The sequence below is a fragment of the Aquarana catesbeiana genome, linkage group LG05, assembly GCF_042186555.1.
Source record: "Aquarana catesbeiana isolate 2022-GZ linkage group LG05, ASM4218655v1, whole genome shotgun sequence".
NCBI classification, from domain to species: Eukaryota; Metazoa; Chordata; class Amphibia; order Anura; family Ranidae; genus Aquarana; species Aquarana catesbeiana.
In genome coordinates, this window is record NC_133328.1 from 108,408,003 (window position 1) to 108,423,228 (window position 15,226).

Sequence of the window (15,226 nt, forward strand, 5' to 3'; positions counted from 1 at the left end):
CCGGAAGAGGTAGGACTCGTACCCTGACCCCCAGGGCACAAGGCTCCTGATGGGGACATAGGTTAAACATGGTCTGCCTAGCCAGAAGGCCTGGCAGACCCCGTTCTTCTAGGACAGCCAAAGCCACCCCCGAATACTAAGTCAGGGGAGCTCTCCCAAAGAGAGACCCCCTAGAGGCAGGGGAGGAAGGAACCGGAAGGCCACACATCCTCCCCCTAGACATCAGGGTAAGCCTGAGGACTCACACCCTTGATCCAGTGAAAAACACACACAAAAGTGAAAGGTAACAAACAGTGGGAGAAAAAATAAATAGTAAAAAAACAGGGAGCCGTGCCCAAATTGTGCATTGGCCTAGGTCCTGAGGCCTGGTAAGCAAAAATTGCCCCCGGACTTAGCCAAAAGGCCAGGCCCTAAAAGGCGCAGTGCAGAAAGAAAAGCTTTGATGACTGTGACTATGTGTCTTTTCACACAGTGGGGTCCCACACCCAAGTGTTACTCCGAGCACCCCTATTACGGGTCTCCTGCCTTTCCAGCCTATGGCCAGACAAGATAGACCGCTCAAACCAGGAGGTAATGGACTCTTACCGCTTTTTCGGGGAAAACTTACTCCAGGCCCCCAAATATGTTCAGGTGCACCGGTTTCAGTTCCTGCAAATGCTAACTTTCCAGGTCCCCATCACTCCAGCAGATTTGCATAGCCACCACCCCAATCTTGGTCAGGTCAGGATAATAACACAGCACCTCCACTGGATCACTGATAAGAACAGATTTATTTTTTTTTTTTACCCATCAGATCTCAAGCAAATCCATACTTAAACGAAACCTCACTCACCATCAAGAGCCTTATGCACAAGGTACTTTGCTTAAATCATCATATAGGCTTCCATATTTTACTACTTTTCAAAATGGTTAAAAAGGTCACATAATACACTAAAAATACAAAATACAAACTCCTACCCCCACCCTCCACCCCTCCTCCACCCCCCCAACCCCAATATTGATTTGCTTCATCCACCCCCATCCACTTCCTATCAACCAACACCACCACATACAATTTTCCCAGAATCAAATTCACACAATCCACTTCAGATAACACAAACTTTCTTCTCACCTCCCAACACCTCACATCCCACATCACTTTCCTTAAAATGGGAATCCAAATTTTCCTCTGTGTTGCCCCTCCACCAATCCAAAACACCAAACCATCTTCTCTAAACTCTTCACACCCAACACCTCCTCCATAAAGGGAACCAACTTCTTCCGTACTGTCTGCACAAACGGGCAATAAAACAAAGCATGTTCCACCGTCTCAAGGTCGTTACATCCTTGCCTAGAGCATTTTTCATCCCTAGACAAATCTCTTGCTCTCAAGAAAGATTTTATCAATAGCGCTCCATGAAATGCCAGCCAAGAGATCTCTTTCTGTCTATTTGACACTCCCCGTAGAAGAAACCTCTTCCAGTACATCTCCGTCATTCGGGAACCAAGGCCACAAATGTTTGCTCTCACCTCCTCTCTCTGAATCCATTTTATCAAGCTCTTCTTTTCTATCGCACTTTCTCCCAATTCCTTCAGCCTGTTCACACCATAAAAGGTAGCCAATTTCAAGTAAAAAAAGGGAGTTACCAGTGGACCTTGACAAATCTTTCCTGTACCAGCCCCATTTTATCAGGGCCCACCCAGCCAAATACTGCATCAAAAAGGCAGTCTTACCCCCTGCAGAAAAGGCTTTGTAATGTGCCAACCAATAGTGTATGTTCAGAAAAGCTGGGACATCAGGGAATCCACAGCCCCCTCCATCAATATTCTTCATAACCGTCTTCCTCTCCACTCTCTCCATTTTGCTGCCCCAAAAAAAGACAAAAAGCACTCTCACAATTTTTTGCATCCACCTTGAATTCGGAGGAAAAATCAAACTATAATAAAGCAATAATGGAAGAATCACTGACTTTACCACCAACACCTTCCCTATCAAAGTCAGCCGCCTAAGCTTTCAAAAGTCAAATTTCTTCTGTATTTTTCCAAAAGCTTTCTCTGCATTAGCTTGGTCCAGCAGATCTCTCTCAAATTGCGCCCCTAAGATCACCACCGAATCAACCACCTTAATGCCGCGTACACACGGTCGGACTTTTCGTCTACAAAAGTCCAACGGACGCTGACGGACTAAAGCTGGCTGGTAATCCGATTGTGTGTGGGCTTCTCCGGACTTTCAACGTACTTTTTTAGCCTCAAATCCGACAGACTTTAGATTTGAAACATGCATCAAATCTTTACGTCGTAACTACGACGGACCCCGAAGTCCGCTCATCTGTATGCTAGTCCGACGGACAAAAAAACGACGCATGCTCATAAGAAAAAACTAAACGGAAGCACTCGGTCTAGTAAAACTAGTGTTCGTATTGTAGGTAGCACATTCATCACGCTGCAAAATCTGTGATCGTTGAATGCAGCGCATTTTATTTCTTCTTTACGAATGCTCTAAAGAACGAAGGTGTTTTGCTGTTCATAATCAGAGTTCTCCCAAACTGATTTCTGGATTCTTTTTCTCTTTGATCTCATGAATGATATAGTAATAATAATACTTTTTCCCCTTTTTTTTTTTTTTTTAGGTTTGTAAAGTTACCACAAAGAACCCATTATTCTTTTTTTTTTTTATAGTGATTATTTTTTAGTTTTTAGATAAAGTTAACCCAAAGCACCGTTTTTGGTTATGTAAATTTTTTTATTTTCAAGACTTACCACTTGAACATTATTAACATTAGTAATGTATTTTTGGTGTGTTTTTTCCAAACTCAATGAGATTGTTGTCCCTTGTTAATTTAACATTGTGTGTAAAATCAATGATTTAAAAGAAAACACATAAAGTCTTTTGCTAAACTCAAAAAAGATCCATTTATTCATGGTCAAAATAAAATAAAGAGGAAGTCAACGCTGGAAAAAGTCGGTGTACAAGAAAATTGGGATCTTGCGGAGTCCATATAAGAGGGAGCACAATCTGGTCCAAGAATCCCAGAGATCAACAGCACCAGCAGATGATCTAGATGTCCCCAGACTGTGGTCCTACAACAGCCTGCGTCTTCTGTCAGACCAGACTGAACCCAGGTCATCACTTTCTTCTCTTCCCTGCAGCCTTTCCTCCACGCTGCCCTGCAGCCTTCCCTGTAGCCTTCTTTTGAGGCTGTGGCTCTGGTGTTTCAGTTGTGGCAGGAGGAGGAGGAGGAGGAGGAGGAGGGGGGGCTGCCTCATGTAGTTGGGTGTTTTGTGTTAGCGTGCCCTGCAGCCCCTTATGGATTGTTTCCCCAAATAGGCGCTCACAAATGAGGCGCTGCTCCCAATCCATCTGAAGAAGCCTGCTGGCTAAGTAGCAGCCATAGGATTCTTCCGCTTCGGGGGGGCTCCTTAAAAAACGGGTGGCCTCTTGCATGAGGCGCAGGGATGCGTCCTGTGTGACCATCCCCTTCCTGGCCCTTTTTTTGGGAAGGTGGAGGGGAGGCACTTGGGATTCGGTCAGGCTCCTACGGGGCCCAGCCACCTCACTTGGCCCAGCCACCTCACTGGGAGCAGCCACCTCACTGGGAGCAGCCACCTCACTGGGAGCAGCCACCTCCTGCCTGACACTGGGCCCAGCCTCCTCCAGGATGATGGTGAATCCGGCCTCCTCCAGGCTGTCCATGGGCCCGGTCTCCTCCTGCCTGCCACTTTCCCCACATTCCTCCTGGATGGACTCATCCTGTGTATAAAAAAAGGACAATAGTTTGAGTATATTTTTTTGGGTTCATCAATGACACACAGTTTGCTTCTCATGAATAGCAAATTCAATGTGAATACATCTCTTTAATAAAAGAGTCTAATCAGACACCCTAATTATTTCAAGCAGGTGCCAAACATATTTAGCCACTACTGTCAATTGATATGTATACACAATTTTGAGTGCAAAATTATTTTAGACAATTATAACATCCAGTTAACATCATTAATATTAGTACAGTAAATATTTGTTAAAATAATTTACCTGACTCCAGATGGTCATATCTGGTTCATCCAGGATGGAAGACCCAGCTTGCTCCTCATCAGCCTCTGCTGGGGTGGAGGGAAGGGTGGAGGGAAGGGTGGAGGGAAGGGTTGAAAGTGATGGCCTGGCTTCATTCTGGTCATCCAGAAAACGGAGTTGATTGTAGTACCACAGCCTGGGTACATAAACATCATCTGCTGATGCTCCTGATCTCCTTGATTCCTGGATCTTCTTATGCTCCCTCTTATACATGTTCCTCAAGACCCCAATTTTCTTGAGCAATGTCTTCATTGTTGCTTCCGGGATGGTCGCCTGGACAAAGGCCAGAAGTCTCTCCAGCGTTGACTTCCTCACATGCTTTGCATAATACTGAGGGTGTTTCACCTCCCACAAATTCCTCATCTCTCGATATTTAGAAATAAAAGCTGTAAGGAACTCTGGATCCTTAAATAGGGGATTCATTATATCTGGAAAAGATGAAGTCACAAGACAAAAAACACTTTTATTATAGGTTTCTGCTAACCCCTCATCATCTTCTCCCTATGTAGGCCTCATCAATCTATCAAGCCATATAGGCCGCTTGCTACAAAGTCATGACCATAAAACCCAAAAAATATATATCTAAAATTACCTTCGTTTTGTAACGTCCTGGTCCACTATCACCTACCACAGAATGTACGTACGACACGTGCGCAAGGCCCCTCTTTACACACTACGCATGTGTGAAACTCCGCCTGCGTCGCCCGCCCCTGACGTTCGAAATTAACTCATGTTCTCCGCCCCCTAATTCGACGCACAGAATGTACGTACGACACGTGCGCAAGGCCCCTCTTTATACACTACGCATGTGTGAAACTCCGCCTGCGTCGCCCGCCCCTGACGTTCGAAATTAACTCATGTTCTCCGCCCCCTAATTCGACGCACAGAACGTACGTACGACACGTGCGCAAGGCCCCTCTTTATACACTACGCATGTGTGAAACTCCGCCTGCGTCGCCCGCCCCTGACGTTCGATTTTAACTCATGTTCTCCGCCCATTTTTTGTTACGGCGCGTAGTGGAGTTAAATAATGGCGGAGACACCTGAAATGTTGACGACCTCAGGTAGTGGAGACAGCCCGGAGGCTGGAACGTCAACCAAATCTATGAGGCCTAGATTTAAGGCCTCTAATATGAGTTTTAAAGAGATGGTGGAGATGGTGGCCATTCTTCACAAAGACGACTATGATGGGAAGTATGGGCCGTACACACGGCCAAATTTGCGCAAGGCCAAAATAATGGCGAAGGTCGTGGACACTTTGCAGGCATCTTTTGGGGTCCAGCGCTCCAGAGATCAACTGAGAAAAAGATGGTCTGACCTGAAACTCAGGGAGCCGGATCAATACCGACGTATCCGGAAAGTTCTTAAAAAAAGTAAGTACTTGTCGTGTTTTTCTCTTGTGTTTATTACCTTGTATACTGCTCCATGTGCTTTTCCTTCCTATACGATTTTTTGTTCATCGTTTTAAACGATCTTTTAATAAACCTCGTTACATATCTATAGATAGATCTATATATATATAGATATATATATATATATATATATATATATATCTATATATATATATATATATATATATAGATATATATATATATATATATATATATATATAGATATATATATATATATATATCTATATCTATATAGATATATATATATAGATATAGAGAGAGAGAGAGAAATATATAGAGAGAGAGAAATATAGAGATAGGTAGATAGATAGATATAGAAATGTAAAACATTCTTTTTGAATATTTTAAGTTATCGTTATTTTTTTTCTTTACATTTAGTTAGATATTTAGAGATTTTGTTCCAGATATAGAGAGAGAGAGATCAAAAGATTATTAACTATATTTTGAGATATTGATATCTATCTATCTGATATGTCTTTATAATTTTAAATATTGAGGTAAAATAGGAACTCTACACAAACCACTTCACTACAAATGTTGGAAAATTACTATGTACTAAAATATCTGTGTGCTAAGTAGAATAATAATTTTTTGTTTCACATAGGGGAAAAATCACTCAGCCAACAAGAAGACAGTCCACCCCAAGCCAAACATGATTGGGAAATCAGCCCAAGTCCCACTGAGGATGTGGAGGAAGGAGAGGTGGGCGACATGGGCACCCCACCAGGTGAGTGTCTGACACACCAGCTTACGTTAATCTATGCATGGCTGCCTTTTGTTTAATGTAATTTGTCTACTCTATTTTAGGGGATCTGGTTGTGCTTGATTCAAGCAACAGCACCACCCCCGAGGATGTGGAGGAATTATGCTACATGGGCACCCCACCAGGTCAGTGTCTGAGACAACAGCTTTATTATGGTAAGGTAAACTATGTATGTGTGCATATTTCTAAAGACATTTTTTGGTTTCATTCCACTTTAGGTACAACAAGAAGTGACTATTTCACCTCTGAAAGTGTCCAACGGCTAATTGGTCAAATAATGGCCTGGAATAAAGACATCGATGAAATGCGTAATCGGCTGGATCGTATGCAGCAGGAAATGAAGGACATGATTGATGTTTTGGGTCGAATCTAAATGCCCTTTTTTAAACCCCAAAACATCAATCATGTCCTTCATTTCCTGTTTTGCTGACCCCATTCTGGGCCTTCTCTTTCTTTTTTTGGCTGAACATAAATGGCTGTTTAACCTAATTTAAAAAAGGAGGGCTGTTTCTCGTAAATACCTAAAAAATCCACAAAAAAATAAAACTTGATTTTCTCAAAAACCCCAAAAAAATAAAAAAAAATTGATTTTAAAAAACCAAAAAAAATAACAAAACTTGATTTTCAAAAAACCAAAAAAAATAAAAAAAAATTGATTTTAAAAAACCAAAAAAAATAAAAAAAATTGATTTTAAAAAACCAAAAAAAATAAAAAAAAATTGATTTTAAAAAACCAAAAAAAATAACAAAACTTGATTTTCAAAAAACCAAAAAAAATAAAAAAAAATTGATTTTAAAAAACCAAAAAAAATAAAAAAAAATTGATTTTATAAAACCAAAAAAAATAAAAAATTGATTTTAAAAAACCAAAAAAAATAACAAAACTTCATTTTCAAAAAAAAACAAAAAAAATAAAACTTGATTTTAAAAAACCAAAAAAAATAAAACTTGATTTTAAAAAAACAAAAAAAATAACAAAACTTGATTTTCAAAAAAAAACAAAAAAAATAAAACTTGATTTTAAAAAACCAAAAAAAATAAAACTTGATTTTAAAAAACCAAAAAAAATAACAAAACTTGATTTTCAAAAAAAAACAAAAAAAATAAAACTTGATTTTAAAAAAACAAAAAAAATAAAACTTGATTTTAAAAAAACAAAAAAAATAACAAAACTTGATTTTCAAAAAAAAACAAAAAAAAATAAAACTTGATTTTAAAAAACCAAAAAAAATAAAACTTGATTTTAAAAAAACAAAAAAAATAACAAAACTTGATTTTCAAAAAAAACAAAAAAAGCCTGTTTGCGAAAATCCAAAAGCCAAAAATATTTTTTTGTGGATTAGGTAGAAATATTTAAATATAATTATATTTTTCTACATTATTAAGATATCATTATATTTTTGTCTATGAACATTTTATACTAAATGCAGAACTGAATGCATAACAACCATTAATAAAAACATCTCCTTATAGGAATGAAATAAATGTGTGGTTTGTTATTTCAAGGCTCAGTATCAGTTTGGTTATAATTGTAAAAAAGTTGTTTACAGTGGCAATGGAGCTTATTTAGACATTTAAAATTAAAATACAGTTGGCACTACAACTGCTCAACCATAACCTAGGAGACAGCCCAAAAGAAAGGCAAGCAATAAATATAATGCAAGATTTCCTCAATATTTTTTTTATTGTAAAAAATTATATATCCTGGCCCATTGCAATGGCCCCCCTACCCATAAAATAATTAACATATTGCTGTCTAACTTGACGGGCACTTTGGGGGGCCAAGCCAGTACGGACAGTATCCAGGCCCGTAAGGTTGGCATCTATTTGTCCGGCCTCAGGCCCAACTGTGCCTATATAATTCGGAGAATGTTTGTTTAAAAAGTTGTGCAGAATGCAGCACGATAAAATGATAAAATTAAGTTTGTATTCCGCCAAATTAATGGCTGTTTGAAACAGGCGGAACCGGCTGGCCAGAATTCCAAACGCATTTTCAACCACTCTTCTAGCTCTGGCCAGCCGGTAATTAAAAACCCTCCTCTCCGGGGTGAGGGTTCTTTGGGGGAATGGCCTCATGAGGTGCTTGCTGAGAGCGAAGGCTTCATCGGCAATGAAGACAAAGGGGAGTCCTTCCACGTTATCCGCATCAGGTGGCAATCCCAGGCCACCACTCTGGAGACGCTGGCAGAACTCCGTCTGGGCAAATACTCCTCCATCCGACATCCGGCCATTCTTCCCCACGTCCACATATAAAAAATCATAGTGTGCCGACACCACCGCCATTAAAACAATACTGTGGAACCCCTTATAATTAAAATAGTATGACCCCGAATGGGGTGGTGGCACAATGTGGACATGTTTCCCATCTATAGCCCCTCCACAATTGGGAAAGTCCCAACGGCTGGCAAAATGGGATGCCACAGTCTGCCATTCCTGTGGCGTTGAAGGAAACTGGGGAATCAAACAAGAAAACCAAAATCAATTAATTTGGAAGCTAACATTGCAAGAAAATTAGACAATTAAAAACATTATTCCCCAGCATCAGTATAACATTAAATAATTTAATTCTTCTGGAATAACTAATATGGAAAGGCACACTTATCAGATTGCTCACCCCCTCTGATGGAACATTGATTACATTTTAGGGGGTTGTGAAATCCCTAAAAAAGATTACTTTTAGGACACGCAGGAATTTAGGGACTAAAAAGGCTACAAGACTGCAGTTGTCGCACTCTGCAGGTGCAGTTGCTAACCAGCTTACAGTAAATGAGGTAATGTAAAAAGGCATTCATGTTGCAAGGAGTACACAATCACAGGCAAGGGCAATTAATGAAAACACTTTGAGGCTTGCATATGATTTGATGATGGAAATCAGCAGAGCTTCTGCTCATTTACTAAAGCACTGGAACAAATGCACTTGTAGAGTGCACATGCATTTTGCAAACTGCAACATATATTTGCTTTAGACAAATCAACACCACAGAACATTCAAGCAAATTTTTACGAGGGTGGGGGGGGGGGGGGGGGTTGTGAAATCTAGATAATTGCTAATTAGCAGCACACTATTTGGAGTGAGTTTAGGTGGGGGTGGGTGGGGGGGTTGGGAAATCTAGATAATTGCTAATTAGCAGCACACTATTTGGAGTGAGTTTAGGTGGGGGTGGGTGGGGGGGTTGGGAAATCTAGATAATTGCTAATTAGCAGCACGCTATTTGGACTGAGTTTAGGTGGGGGTGGGTGGGGGGGTTGGGAAATCAAGATAATTGCTAATTAGCAGCACACTATTTGGACTGAGTTTAGGTGGGGGTGGGTGGGGGGGTTGGGAAATCAAGATAATTGCTAATTAGCAGCACACTATTTGGACTGAGTTTAGGTGGGGGTGGGTGGGGGGGTTGGGAAATCTAGCTAATTGCTAATTATAAGCACACTAAATACACTCAAACAAAATACATTCAAAATGAGTAGACTAGGTGGATATGTTCCCATCACTTCATGCTGGGAAGGTTATTGAAGGAAAATATACATGCATGACAAAAAATAACAGGAAAAAAATCCAGCATGTGTGAGGATAAAAAGGGGACATTCACACTATATTGCAATGATGGTAAGTAGTGTTTGAAGCAAGAAATACATTACATTATCAAAGATTACATAAAAGAACATGTGATGCTAATAAAAGAAAAATATCTTACCTTAATATAGTCCTTCTGCAGGACCTGGATGATGGCAGAACAGGTCTCTGGGATAATGATCCCCAGAGCCTGGGGGGAGATGCCTGTCGAGAACTTAAGGTCCTGCAGGCTTCTCCCTGTGGCCAAATACCGCAAGGTAGCGACCAGCCTCTGCTCCGGAGTGATGGCTTGCCTCATGCAGGTATCCTGCCTGCTGATATAGGGGGTCAGCAAAGCCAACAAACGGTCAAAAACGGGGTCCGTCATCCGGAGAAAGTTCCTGAAATCCTCAGGATTATTCTCACGGATCTCACGGAGCAAAGGCATGTGACAGAACTGGTCACGCTGAAGCAACCAATTCTTGGTCCATGAACTCCTCCTCGCCCTGTTCATGGACTGGTCTTGGGCTGAAGAATAAACTACAGCACCAAGCACATACAATGCACGAGCTCGACGACGAGTACGTACAGGTAACATGGTTTCAAAACGGTCGGCTGGTCAGAACGCACTAAACAGAACGCACTGAAGAACAGCAAGGCCTGTGAAGAACGACCTGAAAATCAGGAACGAGCGGCCAATAAAACAAAGATTTCTCAATGCCAACTGACCAAACGCACTGAAAAGCAGATACAAACCTCACAAGCACAGACTGAACAACAGTTAAAACGAACTGAAAAATACGAGTCTCACAAGCGCGAATCGTCTCTCACCAAACTTCTACTAACACGAGATAAACACGAGATTAGCAGAAGGAGCCCAAAGGGTGTCGTACGGGCTATTGAACTTCCGTTTTATAGTCTCGTCGGACTTGGTGTACGTCACCGCGTACTAGGCTGTCGTACTTTTGTGTGGTCGTGTGTAGGCAAGTCCGTTCGTAAGAAAGTCTGCCGCAAGTCCGCCGAAGGTACGTCGGAAGTATGTCGGACAGGCTGTCGGACTTTTGTAGACGAAAAGTCCGACCGTGTGTACGCGGCATAACTTTCACCTCCTTCAGTACTCTGGATCCACTCAACGTACAGATTTGACTTTTCTGCCAATTAAAGTTAAGCCCTGACATACTGCCAAACAATCTTAATTGCAACTCTGCCCTCCGGGCGTCAGCCTCAGAGGAACAGACAAAAGTCACATCATCCATATAACAGACAGTTTTAACACTTTCCCCTCCACTCCCTGGCAGAAAACAACCTTTTATTCCCTTATCCCTTTGTGCATGACAGAGAAGTGGTTCAATTGCACACATGAACATAATGGGCGACAGAGGGCAACCCTGTCTTACCCCAGACCTAATGGGAAAAAAATCAGATAAATAGCAATTTACTAGCACTTGACTCATGATTCCCATATACAATCCTCTCAAGGTCTCCACCCTATCATATGCCTTTTCCAGGTCTACCCCCATAAGGGCCAACGGCATATTGTTCAACTGGGCGTAAGAGACCAAGTCCCGTAACAAAATCAGGATATCAGAGATCCGACGACCAGGAACAGAACAAACCTGTCCCTACCCTACCAACTTATGTACCACCAAACTCAGCCTACTGGCCAATAATTTTGCCACTAATTTAAAGTCTACGTTTAGTAGCGTGATAGGTCGCCAATTCTTGATGTCTCGCCGGTCTCCCTTCTTAAAGATCAAAGTAATTGCCCCCTCCTTCATGGTAGGGGACAATTCCCCATTTTAGACACAATATCTGACAATCTCAGTCAAGTGCCCTTTCAAAACTGGCCAAAATTTAATATAAAGTTCGACTGGAAACCCTTCCTTCCCAGGAGTCTTATTCTTGTGCATGCTCTTTAACACACACTCAACTTCGAGCTCAGTTACATCATCCAGCAACCCTTCCGCCTCCTCCTTCTCCAAACATCTTCCCAGCACACTACAATATTCCTCCTGCTCCACCTCCTGCACTCCCTCTTGCACATCATACAGATTTTTATAAAAGGAAAAAACCTCCTCCATAAATCTTTCACCCTTCACCTCCTCCTCCCCTACCAATACTATGGCCATCGTTTTCTTGCCAGAAAAGGCCTTCTTAAAAAAGTACCTTGTACATTGCTCCCCCTCCTCAATATCCTTTATTCTTGCATTGAAGACAATTCTTTTTCCTTTCTCTTTTAACATTCTGTCTCTCATCTCTCTCACCTCCTTCAATTCATCAGCCACATCAATGCCTATTTTTTTGCATTTATACAGAAAATGTAATTTCTTTATTACATTCAACTCTCTCACTTTTCTCTTCACAGCTTTTATCCTGCACATTTTCTGAAGGAATTTTTCCAGACATCCCTTGGCCCAATCCCACCACACAAGGACATATTCGAAATTCTCCTTTTACTCCGCCAATTCCTCCAGGTAAGTACCAATTTTTCCACACACTTCCTCATCCTCCAATATTGTCACGTTTAATTTCCACCAGCCATCACCAAACTTCACTCCTCCTCCCAAATCCAACTTGCAGCATAACAGTTTATGATCCGAAAAAAGGACCGGAACAGTCTCATACCCCTTTACATCAATAAATTCGGATACAAAAACTAAATCAATGCGAGATGACACGGTCCTTTTATCAGAAAAGTAGGCATTTGATACCTGTTCCCCCTCCACCACCACCGCAACGTCCTTGAGCCTAAAATCTGTTATCAGCTCATTCAATAGCCGAAAGGTCACATGCACCCCTCCTCCCTCACTAGTTCCATGTCTATCACACCCCTTTCTCACGCAATTGAAGTCACTGGTAACAATTGTTGGCACCCTTTCTGGTAACTGAAGTTTCAGTACATCCAAGAATTCCTTCCGTCCCCTTTTATCCGCAGGTGCATAACAGTTAATCAATCTTACTTTCTCATTTTCATATTCCAACATCACCGACAAACACCTTCCAGGCACAACCTCCTCATATGACAGCACTTTTAACTCGTCATTTTTAACTAACACCCCCACACCTTCCGATCTGGTCTCACAACAGGGTGCCCACACAGCCACTCCCTTACCCCACTCAGTAATGCCATGCAAGTCCTCCACACCGCATTCCAGCAAACAAATAACATCCGCCTTTACAGCTCCCAAATAATCCATAATTAGAGCCTTTCTAACACCAGCTTTTAAACTCCTAACGTTCAAGGTGGCAACGATAAGAGCCATAATCAAAACATAAATAATTTTAGCCATCATAAATATTAACAGTGTTCCTTCTGTAGTCCAGTCTCTCCTTGTCTCACTCTTTGGCGTCTTCTTGGTTCTGGCGAGCTGGCGGCCTCCTCCTCGGAAATGCCCCAGATAAAGCAATATGCAAGGAGCTTTCCTCCCTGCTCTCCACTCCTCCCCTCTCTACCCGAGCCCGCTTACCCGACAACTGGGTCTCGGATCCGGGGGAAAAGGTCATAGGCTGACCACATTCAAGGCTTTCATCACTGTCTACATCATCCATATCTTCCTGCTCCTCCTCTTCACTGGAAGAAATGTCCCCAACCAACACAGGCACCACGAACGGACTAGATGCCGGACTGGCAACCGGATCTGCCCCCTCGATGATGATCTCCACACCTTTCGGACAGTCTCGAGGCTGTCCAGCTGATCCACTTACTTCCATCTCCTCTTCACGGGGGGAGTTAACCTCCACATTGAGACCACCCGCGTGATCTCCTCCAACACCCTCTGCCACCTCGGGGGTTGCAGAGCCTGAGCCAGTGACGTCAGCCACAGCCGCAGCATCATCACCTGACTCCCTCACTCCGCCACTGACCCCTGCTGCATCATCGGGTGGAACATCATTGGGTGCAGACCCCGGGGTTCCGCTGGCGTGACTCGCCTCCTCGGGAGCCTTCTGCTCAGCCCCCCTCCCTGTCCACCCCTCTGTTCCTCCTCCCCATCCCAATCTGATCTTGGGATACTTCCTCTTCTCTCTTGCATATTCCGGGCATTGTTTAGCCAAATGTCCCACACGTTTACAGATAAAAAGGTGAGGTCCCCCACCAAGACAATACCAGACCCGTCAGTCTGGTATGGATCTTAAGAGGAACCCCCATGCCCAAAAAATACCTCCCCTCCTGGACCATACCAGGCCATATGCCCTCAACATGGGGGGTGGGTGCTTTGAGGCTGGGGGGCTCTGCGCCCACCCCAAAGCACATTGTCCCCATGTTGATGAGGACAAGGGCCTTATCAAGGTCAACAAGGGCCTCATCAGTGATGACATCACAAGGGGCGTGGCCTCCAAATTACGTCATCGCATGGCTCCATCCAATGCCAATATAAATTACTGCACACAGTGGACCCAGAATTACACCGGGAGATCGCGTCAAGTCAACATCGAAAGAAGAGTAGTGGGAGAAGACCCAGCAAAAGAGCGAGAAGACAGCAGAGAAAAGAGAAGAACCGGAGAGGGGAGAAGGACCAACAGAGGGAGAAGACGTCGCCAGAACAGGGAGAAGAGCCAGAGCTCCCATAATAAAATACTTTAAAAACCTGTGTAGTGTGTTTAATTTTGATCTGTTGGTCTAAAGACCACCACTGCTTTGGCCCTTCTGGAAACCTGGATAGCTGATCTGAGTCTCCTAAGTGTTTAAACTTTAGGAGCACTGGCTGTGACACTTCTTTGTCACAAATCCAGTGACAGGAAAGGTGCTGCAGCACTTTTTGTTTTGTGCTGTGACACATTTAATTTTGGCGCCATTTCCTGGGCTCACTGTCCGCATTCCCCTACTAATCCTGTGTGACCTCCTTTCTGAGGGCTCGTACTGATCATGCGTGTGCCATTTAAGCTACACATGCGGACCGGTTTACTCTCACACGCAATCTGCTCAACAGCTCCAGCACTCTGATCTTCTGGGACATGATTAGGTTTTCTGCTGACTCCAAGTGAATAATCACAGACAGTGTTAACCCTTCCTGCTCTGTCAGTGTATTATGAGCACCTCTTGTGGGAACCCTTCACTTGCAACATATTATGGTGGATCATAAGTGCAATGGTGGTGGCCCTGCTCATAGTTCAGAAGTTTTTTTAGTGTACCCCCTAGTGATTCTGACATCTATAGCCTGGATCTCTGCCCTCTATATAAGTGGCTACCCTCTTAAGAGGCCTCTTTAACTTCTTCAGGGATGGTTTTCTCCTCCTGATTATCTAGAGAGGAGTTCTGTGCTACAATGTTTGAGGGGGAATATTTCAACTATGTAGGTGGTGGACTCAGAATGCAGGGCCACAAGTGAGCAACCATACCCCCTTCTCTGCAGTCCACCTCTGATTTTCATCTAACTGCTGCTGCTCCTGCACAATCACCTGAGGGGGATGAGGATTGTACCTTGCCTGTTTCAGATGACCTGCTTCCCAAA

At 42.7% G+C, this 15,226-nt stretch overlaps 1 protein-coding gene across 4 annotated transcripts in view; it reads right to left on the minus strand.

Moving 5' to 3' along the window:
- The window catches only part of LOC141144399 (ATP-binding cassette sub-family B member 5-like), a 307,989-nt gene that overhangs the window by 170,562 nt on the left and 122,201 nt on the right, over positions 1 to 15,226 (minus strand). The gene's annotated exons all lie outside the window — the stretch shown is intronic.